This window comes from Triturus cristatus, chromosome 4_1 (assembly GCF_964204655.1).
Source record: "Triturus cristatus chromosome 4_1, aTriCri1.1, whole genome shotgun sequence".
NCBI classification, from domain to species: domain Eukaryota; kingdom Metazoa; phylum Chordata; class Amphibia; order Caudata; family Salamandridae; genus Triturus; species Triturus cristatus.
The window spans coordinates 137,988,404-138,003,403 of NC_140585.1; positions in this window are offsets into that span (position 1 = coordinate 137,988,404).

Below are 15,000 nucleotides of genomic sequence, written 5' to 3' on the forward strand. Positions count from 1 at the left end.
AAAATGGGACCGTTTCAAAGTACCTAATCCCTCATAAACTTCTGAGAGGAAGCATGTAATAAATCTACCTAATATTCTGGAAAAGAAAGAGGGAGGATTTTTGTTATCACCTCAGATGGGACCCGAACCCACAATCCCTGGCTTAGGAGGCCAGTGCCTTATCCATTAGGCCACTGAGGCACACATGCATAGCTCTTTTCTAGAGGCATTATTTAAATGTATTCTATGGTCAGACACCGGTGTGTGCACACAGGGCATTTCTCACTTCTCTCTATAAGTAAACTTCCAATTTTCATCCTCTTCCATCCCCAACTTTAACGCTCTCTTCTATGCTATAATGGAGACTTTGCAATTTTAGCAAGTGGAGAGAAATTGGAGAACCACTTTCGACTCCACACTTCTTCTTCACTTACTTCTTTTCTCAATATACTGGGCTTAGAAAATGGTATCAAGCCATCCTTATCATCAGTAGGACACGGAAAGAGGCACTAAGTCTCCTAACCAAGTTCAACCACACTCTGCAACTTAACCATTGCACTACAAATTAGGCAACGGGGGCATCAGCAAAGGCAGCCAATGTGCCGATCCTTCATACATTTTGTGTAGTACTTTTCTTACTCGGAGGCAAAATCAGCACTTTAACTGCCCAAATCATACAGATTTTACACATGTACCACTCTATGCACACATAGGCACACACCTTGCAGTTCTTCTACACACACTTAAGCTAAAAACCCATTCTGTCACGTCAAAATTCTGAAAACCTATTACATATTCAGTGCGTCGGCATAGAAGCACTTTTTAAAGAACTCAATTTTTATTGATTTTCATAGCAACAATATCAGTGCACAGGTATAACCAGACAATAACTAGGAACTGCCGAGTGCCCCCTGGCCATACGTGACCATATCCTGCCCCCTAGGTGGTTCAGATGCTTCATGTCCGACCAATGGGAAGCACTCCCTGCCCCTCCCGTATCTCCACCTCCCTCCCCCCCGCCGCCCCTTCCCACCCGCTCCCCCCCAGCGGCAACTGCAAAGCGTCCAAGGAGAGAAAAAGTCAACAGCAGTGTGGGGAGCACCGCGACCCCCCGGACCACCCTCAGTATTGCTACGGCGCCCAGCCCCTCCCCTCGCCCAGCGTCTGTCAGGTCTGAAAGAGACGCAAAGCCCTCAGAGTGGGCGGATAGACCGCTGCCGGTAGGCCCTTAGATAGGAAAGCTAGCAAGGCGCCCCATGACTCCTCGAAAGCAGAGGGATCTTCCCGAAAGCACACCGCCAGGCGCTCCATTGAGACCAAGCGCCACAGGCGGGCGTGCCACAGTGACATCGCGGGAGTACCCTGTTTCTTCCAAGCCGCTGCCACCGTGAGCTTAGCCGCCCCCACGCAGAGCCACCAGATAGCCTTATCCCCTTTGGACACCCCCTCCCAGTCCGCCCCCCGCAGACCCAGGATCACATGAGCGAGCTCTCCCGGGGGCGTAAAGCCCAGGATCTCTTTAATCTGTGCTTGAATTTCAGCCCAGAAAGGTTGAATGCCGGGGCAGTCCCACCATATGTGTTTGAAATCCCAGAGGAGGCCACAACCCCGCCAGCAGAGTGCAGAAGTCCCCGGAAAGATCCTGGCCAGTTTTGTGGGGTAGAGATACCAATCAAAAATAGTTTTGTAGTGCGCCTCCCTCAGGCCCACCGACAAGTTATGTCGGGGGATATCCCGCCACAATCCCTTCCAGTCCGCTTCTGATATCTCCCTCCCCAAGAGGTGCTCCCAGAAATCCATATACCTGCCCCTGGGTGTATGCAGTGTGTTCAGCAGCATCCTATAGAGCGTCGAGATCGCCCCTTTCATTGATCCCGCCCGCGTTAGAACCAGTTTCTCCATGTCAGTGAGGCTCCGGCATCCCGCCTCCCTGAGCGGGGTCGCCGTGGCCCAATGCTTTAGCTGCAAATATCGGAAGTGCTCACCGTTGGGGACTCCAAACTCACTTTTGCAATTCTGAAACGTGCGGAACTCCCCCTTATCGAATAGGTCCGACAGCTTGAGGCACCCCCCGTCCCGCCACCCATCAAAGGGACCCTCGTCTCTGGCGGGTGGGAAGGCCGGATTAAAATGTATCAGGGTGTAGGGCGAAGGGAACAACGTCCACCCCTCCCTCCTCGTTACCCTGTCCCAGACCTCTAGCGTAGTGCGCGTCGGAGTGCTAAGATATGCATTCGGCGGTCTGTCTCGCCTTGGTTTCCACAAAAGATCCCAAATCGACCTGCCGGCTATCGCTCGGTCCATATGGAGCCAATGCTTCTCCGATTCCCGCGCCGTCCATTCCAACGTGACCCTCAGTTGGGCCGCTTGATAGTAAAGCTCAAAGTCCGGCAGTCCCAACCCTCCGTCCGCCCTCTGCTTCCGCAGCACTGTAAAAGGGAGCCGTGCCCTCCCCCCCTGCCACACGAACTTAGTGATCATCGTCTTCAACTGCGGGAGAAATGTTCTCTCTAGCGGGATCGGCAGGGCCTGAAACAGGTATAGGACCTGAGGCAGCACCATCATTTTCACTGCGTTGATGCGCCCCAACCAGGATATATACAAAGGTTTCCACCTACGCAGCTCCTGCCGCAGGTGCGGCAAAACTGTGGTGTAGTTGGCTCCATATAGCCCCGAAACCGTCGGCGTGAGCTGCACCCCTAAATATTGTAGCGAGCGCTGCGCCCAGGACAGCGTCGTCTCGGATTTCAGCGAGGCGACCTCCGCTCTCGAGAGAGTCAGATTGAGTATATAGGACTTGGACATATTGACCTTAAAGCCCGCCACCTTCTCGAAGTCCCGCAGTTCCCCCCGCACCGCGGGGAGAGTGATACGTGGCTCCCCCAGGGTTAGTAGGACATCATCCGCGAAGAGGGAGATTTTGTGATCCTCCCCGCCAAATTGTATCCCTTGAATGGACGCATTCTCTCTCACCCGAATGGCAAGCGGCTCGATGCTGAGTGCGAAGAGCAGAGGGGACAGCGGGCACCCCTGTCTGGTACCTCTAGTCAAACGGAAGGGCTCGGAAGGAGTCCCGTTGACCACCACTCTCGCGGAAGGATGGCAGTAGTTGGCACGCACCATCTCTATAAAGGCGTCCCCGAACCCAAATTTTCGCAGGGTCAGGAAGAGGAAGGACCAGTCCACGCGGTCAAATGCTTTTTCAGCGTCTAATCCGACCAGCACCGCTGGAATCTTGAACCGAGTTGTTTTTTCTATAATGTGGATTGTACGCCGTATATTGTTGTGCGTCTGGCGCCCCTTAATGAAGCCTGACTGATCCGGGTGTATCAATCGAGGCAGCAGGTCATCCAAGCGTCGAGCTAAGATCATGGAGTAGAGCTTGGCGTCCAGGTTCAGAAGGGCTATGGGGCGATAGGACGCGCACAACTGCGGATCCTTACCCGGCTTCGGCAGCACCGTAATCACCGCCTCCGCCATAGACAGGGAGACCCGGGCCTCCTTCGCCACCGCCCGAAACAGCGCCGTCAGGTGCGGGGTTAGTTCGTCTACAAAATGCTTATAGAAATGTGCGGTATAACCGTCCGGGCCCGGCGCCTTGTAGAGCTTGAGCCGCTTGATAGCAGTCCGCACTTCCTCCCCCGAAATGGGTTCTTCCAGTCGCTCCCTGTCCGACGCTGAAAGCTGGGGGCAGTCCACCCCATCAAGATACGCCTTTTGGAGGTCCTGCGCAAGCGAGTCCCCCCTATACAGCTCCCCATAAAAATCCCGAAAGGCTCTGGTCTTTGCTGCTTCCTCGTGCATGACCCGTTCCGGACCCGCCCGAATGCCTCCCACATATGATTTTGCACGCTGGACTCTAAGCTTACGCGCCAACTGCGAGCCTACTTTGTCCCCTTGTTCGTACCCGGTGCGTCGAAGCCTCAGCAAGGTGTATTCCGCCCTGGCGCTGTAAATTGCCCGCAATTTACCCCGCACCGCCGTAAGTCGTCGCTGTAAGTCGCGAGTGGGCCGAGCTTTATGACTACCCTCTAACTCCTGGAGCTCCTTCTCCAGTGTCTCCCGCTCCAGCGCCTGCTGTCTCCGCAGCGACGCCTGCAGCTGGATGCACTTACCCCTCAGCACCGCCTTGAATGCGTCCCACATATTTTGATAGGAGGTATCCGCTGGTGGGTTGCCCTGGAAGTACTCCTCTATGGCCTCCGTCAGCTCCACCCTCCGTACCTGGTCTTTCAAGAGGGCCCCGGGGAAGTACCATCTACCACGTCCTTGTCCCTGCACTCCCCAGTTCAGCTCCAAGAGAACCATCCCATGATCTGAGACCGAAATGGGGAGAATCTGCGCCCCCGTCGCCTTCCCCACTAATGCTTGGCTTAGGAAAATGTAGTCTATACGAGTATAAGTCCGGTGAACGTGGGAATAGAAAGTATAGTCCTTCGTCGTCTCGTGTAGGGCCCGCCACCCATCCCGGAGGCCCAGGGAGTCGAAGCGCTCCTTGACACGCTTGGGAAACACAGATGTCCTGACCCCCGCAGTGTGAGAGCCATCAAGGAGTCCATCCCACACGCAATTAAAGTCCCCCATCAGGACCACGGGGCCTTCCGCAAACCCGCCTAGAGACTCCAACATACGCGCCGTGAACCCCGCCTGGCCTGTGTTCGGAGCATACACCAACGCAATCGTGCATAGTTGGCCCCGCAACCGCCCCTTGAGCATGAGCCACCTCCCCTCCTTATCCCTGTGGGTGTCCACCACCTGAAATGGCGTGGAGCTGTGGAACATTACCGCCACCCCATTGTGTTTGGTGTTGGCTGCTGAATGAAAAATCTGCGGGTACGCCCTGTGTTTGAGCCGACCCACATCCTCCTTTTTAAGGTGCGTTTCCTGCAGTGCGACCACCCTAACCTGCCTGTCTGCAATGTATTTTAGGATCTGATGTCTCTTCTGGGGCGCGTTCAAGCCCTTCACATTCCATGTAGCCCACGTCACCATCTTAAGTGGCCATCCCCCGCCCCGCTCTGCATTTGTGCGGAACCCACTCGTGCCAGACCGAAGTGCCCCCCCGCTCCTGTCCCGCCTCGCCGCCCCTCCCAACCCCTTTACCGTGTCGCAGTTGCATCCTGCCGCAGTCCCCCCCTCCCCAACTCCATCCCCCCCCTCCCTCCCGCCCCCCCCAGCAAACCAACCCGGCCATGGAACCCCACATCCCTTGGGCAGTTCCAGGGAAAGTAACCAAGACCCAACCCCATCGAACTCCAAACCTCACCAGCCTGCTCCGCAACAGGCGGAGCCGCAACATCAAGTGTACTAGACATAGGGCTCCAGAACCAAAACAAAAACCTCAGTGTCTATGTAATCGCGGCTTTCCCGCGGAGACAACCGCCACTCTCGCTGGCCTCGTCGCAGTCCTGGCATCATCGCCTGGTGCCGCCGCGCGGGCAGTCGAGCCCCGTCCATCCGGGGGGCCCCCCACTGCCGCGTCTAACCAGCCTCCCGTTGAATCCCGTGGCACCTCCACGCCGCCTCTACTCACGACTGGGCCCTCCTCGCTGGCGGTGCGCCTTGCGCCACTGCTCTTCCCGTGATCCGACTGCCAGTGTACCGGACTTCTCGGGGCCTCCGCCCTCCTCTGGTTCATCGGGAAGGCCCAGAATACGCAACCCCTCCTTCAGCTCCGTGATGTGGTGTCTCTTATTTTGCAGCTCAAAGCTGAGCCCGAAGGGGTATGTCCAGCGATAGCGCACATTGTCCTCCCTGAGCTTGCTAGTCACCGGGCGGAGCTGTTGCCTCCGCGCGAGAGTGGCCTGCGACAAGTCCTGGAATAGCGAACAACTGTGGCCCTGGAACTGGACCTCCTTCTTCTTCCTAGCTGCTTCCAGGATGGCCTCCTTGACCGGGAAGGCGTGCAGCTACGCCAGGACGTCCCGAGGTCTCCTGCGTTCTCCATGCGCCGGTGGTCCGACCCTGTGCACTCGCTCCAGCTTTATTTTCAGGTCCGGTCGGTTCACTACCTCCCCGAAAAGGCCAATGATGAACGCCTCCAGGTCCGGACCCTCCGCGCCCTCTTCCAGGTCTCTCACCCGTATATTCTCCCTCCAGGTACGGTTCTCCAGATCCTCCAGCTTCAGGGTAGACTGCACCAACTGAGCGCGAAGCTCAGCGCACTCCGCCCGGGAGGCCAGCGAGGCGCCGTCCAGGGCCTGCACCTTCTCCTCCACCTCCAGGACTCGAGACCCCACGGCGTCCACGTCGCGGCGCAGATCGCCGAGCTTCTCCGTTAGGTCCCCCCGCAGTTGGTCCAGACCCGCGTGGAGGTCCCGTTTCATCTCGGCACAGAGATCCTTCTTAAAGTCGCGGAGCGTGGCCACCAGGTCGTCCTTCGTTAAGGCCATGCCGTCTCTTCCGCCTGCACCTCCTTCGTCGGTGGGACCAGAGAGCGCCTGAAAGTACTTCGCCACGCGTTTTTTCTGTGGCTTCCGCGCCTTTTTTGTCGCGGGCGCGCGGGACGTCCTCCCCATCAGACCGTCCCCCCGGCGCCACGAGCCGTTTCCACCACCAGTCGGGCGGCCTCACCGCGACAGACCGTTGTTCCACCTCGTTCTTCACACAGACCACCGCTCCTTGCCCAGCTGAACCCTGGAAGCTGAACCAGGGACCGACCCGTCCCGTCCGTACACTCCGTCACTCGTCTCACCGCAGTTCACATGTGCAGACCACCTCAGCGCCACCTCTTCCCTTCATCGCCGCGAGTCCACCAGTTCCTGCGTGCTAGAGGGCCAGCGCATCGTCAGCTCCCCCGACGCTCAGCCGATGTCTCGCTCGGCCGCCATCTTGGGGTCAGGCAGCGCCCCGGTCCCAGCCACGCGATGACCTCCCTCGGTGTGTCCGCTCACCTGAGCCGGCAGCGTCCGCAGCCCGGGAGCACCACTCGTCGCCAGACCACCAGGGTTCGCAGCGGAGGCCACGGACCCCTCCTCCCCGCGATGGTCCGATGGTGCCGCTACTCGGTGCGCTGTCCCTCCTCACGGCGCCAACCAGGTCAACAGTTCCCCAGGCGTCGCGGTCACCCCCGCCTTGCATCCAGAGCGTCCAGCCGCAGGGTACGCCCCCCAGCCCGGGGGGGTCCGCCGCTCGGTGAACGATCGCCGTCCGTCGCCGCCATTTTGCCTTCTCCGTGCTCCCGGGGCAGAGCTCGGTCGCCGGCTACACCGGAGTCGCCACAACCTCACCGCCTCGCCATCAGCCTCCACCTGCGTTCCGCCCGCGGTTCCTCCGCAGTGCGCTGGTCCAGAGCCCCCGTCCAGCCGTTGCTAGGAGTTCGTGGGGCCGGAGCTGACTCGGTGCACTACCAGTCAGCCATCTTACTTGCCACGCCCATAGAAGCACTTTTTAATGCCACTAAAATGCACAAGTAGTTAGACTGAAGATGCAACCTGAATGAGTTTACAGTATGTACTCCACTTTTTTAATGATTAGTAATGAGAAAGGGAGGACTACAAGAGTATTGGAAAAGACTTTTTCCACTCTGAATGTAAAGCAGATTGTGTGACCATTGGCCAAAAACGACCACGAAGGGACTCGAACCCTCAATCTTCTGATCCGAAGTCAGACTCCTTATCCATTAGGCCACGCGGTTATCCGTCCACATGAGATGATTTTTATCTTGTAGGTGGTATGCATGGATGGAGAACATTTTATTGAAAGGTATTCAGGTTTACATCCCATAGTGTTCTTTCAGCTCTTTTCGCTGGAAGCACTTTTTTGGAATCTATATATTGAGAATTTTATGAGTATGATATGCTTTTGTTTTCCTTTTTCCATACAAACCTCTTTCCTCATGAGTTTAAAGCTCATTTGTATGCTCTACATAGCTCTGGACGTTTCCAGACGTGGAGTGAAACTGTTTTGAAAATAGTACAAATTGCTCCTTCCTGCATATGCTAATTTTTCACACTGACATAGGTTGTATAAGTTTTATGAATCCTGGCTTGACCTATTCAAGTAGCTGAAAGCCTGTCACCACCTCTAGAAACAAGATTCACACCAATCCAATTCATATCATTTTTTCCAAAGGAATATGTTCTGGCCGGTCGAAAATGCATCTCACAAAAATAGGCATTTAAAAATCTACTTTGCAGTTTCAGAACACTAACATGACTGTGAAGTGTACACAAGTAAAACGGGACAGTTTCAAAGTACCTAATCCCTCATAAACTTCTGAGAAGAAGCATGTAATAAATCTACCTAATTTTCTGGAAAAGAAAGAGGGAGGATTTTTGTTATCACCTCAGATGGGACTCGAACCCACAATCCCTGGATTAGGAGGCCAGTGCCTTATCCATTAGGCCACTGAGGCACACATGCATAGTGTTTTCTAGAGGCATTATTTAAATGTATTCTATGGTCAGACACCGGTGTGTGCACACAGGGCATTTCTCACTTCTCTCTATAAGTAAACTTCCCATTTTCATCCTCCTCCATCCCCGACTTTAACGCTCTCTTCTATGCTATAATGGAGACTTTGCAATTTTAGCAAGTGGAGAGAAATTGGAGAACCACTTTCGACTCCACACTTCTTCTTCACTTACTTCTTTTCTCAATATACTGGGCTTAGAAAATGGTATCAAGCCATCCTTATCATCAGTAGGACACGGAAAGAGGCACTAAGTCTCCTAACCAAGTTCAACCACACTCTGCAACTTAACCATTGCACTACAAATTAGGCAACGGGGGCATCAGCAAAGGCAGCCAATGTGCCGATCCTTTATACATTTTGTGTAGTACTTTTCTTACTCGGAGGCAAAATCAGCACTTTAACTGCCCAAATCATACCGATTTTACACATGTACCACTCTATGCACACATAGGCACACACCTTGCAGTTCTTCTACACACACTTAAGCTAAAAACCCATTCTGTCACGTCAAAATTCTGCAAACCTATTACATATTCAGTGCATCGGCATAGAAGCACTTTTTAATGCCACTAAAATGCACAAGTAGTTAGACTGAAGATGCAACCTGAATGAGTTTACAGTATGCACTCCACTTTATTAATGATTAGTAATGAGAAAGTGAGGACTACAAGAGTATTGGAAAAGACTTTTTCCACTCTGAATGTAAAGCAGATTGTGTGACCATTGGCCAAAAACGCCCACGAAGGGACTCGAACCCTCAATCTTCTGATCCGAAGTCAGAAGCCTTATCCATTAGGCCACGCGGTCATCCGTTCACCTGAGATGATTTTTATCATGTAGGTGGTATGCATGGATGGCGAACATATTATTGAAAGGTATTCAGGTTTACATCCCATAGTGTTCTTTCAGCTCTTTTCGCTGGAAGCACTTTTTTGGAATCTATATATTGAGAATTTTATGAGTATGATATGCTTTTGTTTTCCTTTTTGCATACAAACCTCTTTCCTCATGAGTTTAAAGCTCATTTGTATGCTCTACATAGCTCTGGACGTTTCCAGACGTGGAGTGAAACTGTTTTGAAAGTAGTACAAATTGCTCCTTCCTGCATATGCTAATTTTTCACACTCACATAGGTTGTATAAGTTTTATGAATCCTGGCTTGACCTATTCAAGTATCTGAAAGCCTGTCACCACCTCTAGAAACAAGATTCACACCAATCCAATTCAAATCATTTTTTCCAAAAGAATATGTTCTGGCCGGTCGAAAATGCATCTCACAAAAATAGGCATTTAAAAATCTACTTTGCAGTTTCAGAACACTAACATGACTGTGAAGTGTACACAAGTAAAATGGGACAGTTTCAAAGTACCTAATCCCTCATAAACTTCCGAGAGGAAGCATGTAATAAATCTACCTAATTTTCTGGAAAAGAAAGAGGGAGGATTTTTGTTATCACCTCAGATGGGACTCGAACCCACAATCCTTGGCTTAGGAGGATAGTGCCTTATCCATTAGGCCACTGAGGCACACATGCATAGCTCTTTTCTAGAGGCATTATTTAAATGTATTCTATGATCAGACACCGGTGTGTGCACACAGGGCATTTCTCATTTCTCTCTATAAGTAAACTTCCCATTTTCATCCTCTTCCATCCCCGACTTTAACGCTCTCTTCTATGCTATAATGGAGACTTTGCAATTTTAGCAAGTGGAGAGAAATTGGAGAACCACTTTCGACTCCACACTTCTTCTTCACTTACTTCTTTTCTCAATATACTGGGCTTAGAAAATGGTATCAAGCCATCCTTATCATCAGTAGGACACGGAAAGAGGCACTAAGTCTCCTAACCAAGTTCAACCACACTCTGCAACTTAACCATTGCACTACAAATTAGGCAATGGGGGCATCAGCAAAGGCAGCCAATGTGCCGATCCTTTATACATTTTGTGTAGTACTTTTCTTACTCTGAGGCAAAATCAGCACTTTAACTGACCAAATCTTACAGATTTTACACATGTACCACTCTATGCACACATAGGCACACACCTTGCAGTTCTTCTACACACACTTTAGCTAAAAACCCATTCTGTCACGTCAAAATTCTGCAAACCTATTACATATTCAGTGCGTCGGCATAGAAGCACTTTTTAATGCCACTAAAATGCACAAGTAGTTAGACTGAAGATGCAACCTGAATGAGTTTACAGTATGTACTCCACTTTATTAATGATTAGTAATGAGAAAGTGAGGACTACAAGAGTATTGGAAAATACTTTTTCCACTCTGAATGTAAAGCAGATTCTGTGACCATTGGCCAAAAACAACCACGAAGGGACTCGAACCCTCAATCTTCTGATCCGAAGTCAGACGCCTTATCCATTAGGCCACGCGCTCATCCTTCCACCTGAGATGATTTTTATCATGTAGGTGGTATGCATGGATGGAGAACATATTATTGAAAGGTATTCAGGTTTACATCCCATAGTGTTCTTTCAGCTCTTTTCGCTGGAAGCACTTTTTTGGAATCTATATATTGAGTATTTTATGAGTACGATATGCTTTTGTTTTCCTTTTTGCATACAAACCTCTTTCCTCATGAGTTTAAAGCTCATTTGTATTCTCTACATAGCTCTGGAAGTTTCCAGACGTGGAGTGAAACTGTTTTGAAAGTAGGACAAATTGCTCCTTCCTGCATATGCTAATTTTTCACACTCACATAAGTTGTATACGTTTTATGTATCCTGGCTTGACCTATTCAAGTAGCTGAAAGCCTGTCACCACCTCTAGAAACAAGATTCACACCAATCCAATTCAAATCCTTTTTTGCAAAGGAATATGTTCTGGCCGGTCGAAAATGCATCTCACAAAAATAGGCATTTAAAAATCTACTTTGCAGTTTCAGAACACTAACATGACTGTGAAGTGTACACAAGTAAAATGGGACCGTTTCAAAGTACCTAATCCCTCATAAACTTCTGAGAGGAAGCATGTAATAAATCTACCTAATATTCTGGAAAAGAAAGAGGGAGGATTTTTGTTATCACCTCAGATGGGACCCGAACCCACAATCCCTGGCTTAGGAGGCCAGTGCTTTATCCATTAAGCCACTGAGGCAAAAATGCGTAGCTCTTTTCTAGAGGCATTATTTAAATGTATTCTATGGTCAGACACAGGTGTGTGCACACAGGGCATTTCTCACTTCTCTCTATAAGTAAACTTCCCATTTTCATCCTCTTCCATCCCCGACTTTAACGCTCTCTTCTATGCTATAATGGAGACTTTGCAATTTTAGCAAGTGGAGAGAAATTGGAGAACCACTTTCGACTCCACACTTCTTCTTCACTTACTTCTTTTCTCAATATACTGGGCTTAGAAAATGGTATCAAGCCATCCTTATCATCAGTAGGACACGGAAAGAGGCACTAAGTCTCCTAACCAAGTTCAACCACACTCTGCAACTTAACCATTGCACTACAAATTAGGCAACGGGGGCATCAGCAAAGGCAGCCAATGTGCCGATCCTTTATACATTTTGTGTAGTACTTTTCTTACTCGGAGGCAAAATCAGCCCTTTAACTGCCCAAATCATACAGATTTTACACATGTAGCACTCTATGCACACATAGGCACACACCTTGCAGTTCTTCTACACACACTTAAGCTAAAAACCCATTCTGTCACGTCAAAATTCTGCAAACCTATTACATATTCAGTGCGTCGGCATAGAAGCACTTTTTAATGCCACTAAAATGCACAAGTAGTTAGACTGAAGATGCAACCTGAATGAGTTTACAGTATGTACTCCACTTTATTAATGATTAGTAATGAGAAAGTGAGGACTACAAGAGTATTGGAAAATACTTTTTCCACTCTGAATGTAAAGCAGATTGTGTGACCATTGGCCAAAAACGACCACGAAAGGACTCGAACCCTCAATCTTCTGATCCGAAGTCAGACGCCTTATCCATTAGGCCACGCGCTCATCCGGCCACCTGAGATGATTTTTATCATGTAGGTGGTATGCATGGATGGAGAACATATTATTGAAAGGTATTCAGGTTTACATCCCATAGTGTTCTTTCAGCTCTTTTCGCTGGAAGCACTTTTTTGGAATCTATATATTGAGAATTTTATGAGTACGATATGCTTTTGTTTTCCTTTTTCCATACAAACCTCTTTCCTCATGAATTTAAAGCTCATTTGTATTCTCTACATAGCTCTGGAAGTTTCCAGACGTGGAGTGAAACTGTTTTGAAAGTAGGACAAATTGCTCCTTCCTGCATATGCTAATTTTTCACACTCACATAAGTTGTATACGTTTTATGTATCCTGGCTTGACCTATTCAAGTAGCTGAAAGCCTGTCACCACCTCTAGAAACAAGATTCACACCAATCCAATTCAAATCATTTTTTCCAAAGGAATATGTCCTGGCCGGTCGAAAATGCATCTCACAAAAATAGGCATTTAAAAATCTACTTTGCAGTTTCAGAACACTAACATGACTGTGAAGTGTACACAAGTAAAATGGGACCGTTTCAAAGTACCTAATCCCTCATAAACTTCTGAGAGGAAGCATGTAATAAATCTACCTAATATTCTGGAAAAGAAAGAGGGAGGATTTTTGTTATCACCTCAGATGGGACCAGAACCCACAATCCCTGGCTTAGGAGGCCAGTGCCTTATCCATTAGGCCACTGAGGCACACATGCATAGCTCTTTTCTAGAGGCATTATTTAAATGTATTCTATGGTCAGACACCGGTGTGTGCACACAGGGCATTTCTCACTTCTCTCTATAAGTAAACTTCCCATTTTCATCCTCTTTCATCCCCGACTTTAACGCTCTCTTCTATGCTATAATGGAGACTTTGCAATTTTAGCAAGTGGAGAGAAATTGGAGAACCACTTTCGACTCCACACTTCTTCTTCACTTACTTCTTTTCTCAATATACTGGGCTTAGAAAATGGTATCAAGCCATCCTTATCATCAGTAGGACACGGAAAGAGGCAGTAAGTCGCCAAACCAAGTTCAACCACACTCTGCAACTACAAATTAGGCAACGGGGGCATCAGCAAAGGCAGCCAATGTGCCGATCCTTTATAAATTTTGTGTAGTACTTTTCTTACTCAGAGGCAAAATCAGCACTTTAACTGCCCAAATCATACAGATTTTACACATGTAGCACTCTATGCACACATAGGCACACACCTTGCAATTCTTCTACACACACTTAAGCTAAAAAACCCATTCTGTCACGTCAAAATTCTGCAAACCTATTACATATTCAGTGCGTCGGCATAGAAGCACTTTTTAATGCCACTAAAATGCACAAGTAGTTAGACTGAAGATGCAACCTGAATGAGTTTACAGTATGTACTCCACTTTATTAATGATTAGTACTGAGAAAGTGAGGACTACAAGAGTATTGGAAAATACTTTTTCCACTCTGAATGTAAAGCAGATTGTGTGACCATTGGCCAAAAACGACCATGAAGGGACTCGAACCCTCAATCTTCTGATCCGAAGTCAGACGCCTTATCCATTAGGCCACGCGGTCATCCGTCCACCTTAGATGATTTTTATCATGTAGGTGGTATGCATGGATGGAGAACATATTATTGAAAGGTATTCAGGTTTACATCCCATAGTGTTCTTTCAGCTCTTTTCGCTGGAAGCACTTTTTTGGAATCTATATATTGAGAATTTTATGAGTACGATATGCTTTTGTTTTCCTTTTTCCATACAAACCTCTTTCCTCATGAGTTTAAAGCTCATTTGTATGCTCTACATAGCTCTGGACGTTTCCAGACGTGGAGTGAAACTGTTTTGAAAGTAGTACAAATTGCTCCTTCCTGCATATGCTAATTTTTCACACTCACATAGGTTGTATAAGTTTTATGAATCCTGGCTTGACCTATTCAAGTAGCTGAAAGCCTGTCACCACCTCTAGAAACAAGATTCACACCAATCCAATTCATATCATTTTTTCCAAAGGAATATGTTCTGGCCGGTCGAAAATGCATCTCACAAAAATAGGCATTTAAAAATCTACTTGGCAGTTTCAGAACACTAACATGACTGTGAATTGTACACTAGTAAAATGGGACCGTTTCAAAGTACCTAATCCCTTATAAACTTCTGAGAGGAAGCATGTAATAAATCTACCTAATTTTCTGGAAAAGAAAGAGGGTGAATTTTTGTTATCACCTCAGATGGGACTTGAACCCACAATCCCTGGCTTAGGAGGCCAGTGCCTTATCCTTTAGGCCACTGAGGCACACATGCATAGCTTTTTTCTAGAGGCAATATTTAAATGTATTCTATGGTCAGACAGCGGTGTGTGAACACTGGGCATTTCTCACTTCTCTCTATAAGTAAACTTCCCATTTTCATCCTCTTCCATCCCCGACTTTAACGCTCTCTTCTATGCTATAATGGAGACTTTGCAATTTTAGCAAGTGGAGAGAAATTGGAGAACCACTTTCGACTCCACACTTCTTCTTCACTTACTTCTTTTCTCAATATACTGGGCTTAGAAAATGGTATCAAGCCATCCTTATCATCAGTAGGACACGGAAAGAGGCACCAAGTCTCTTAACCAAG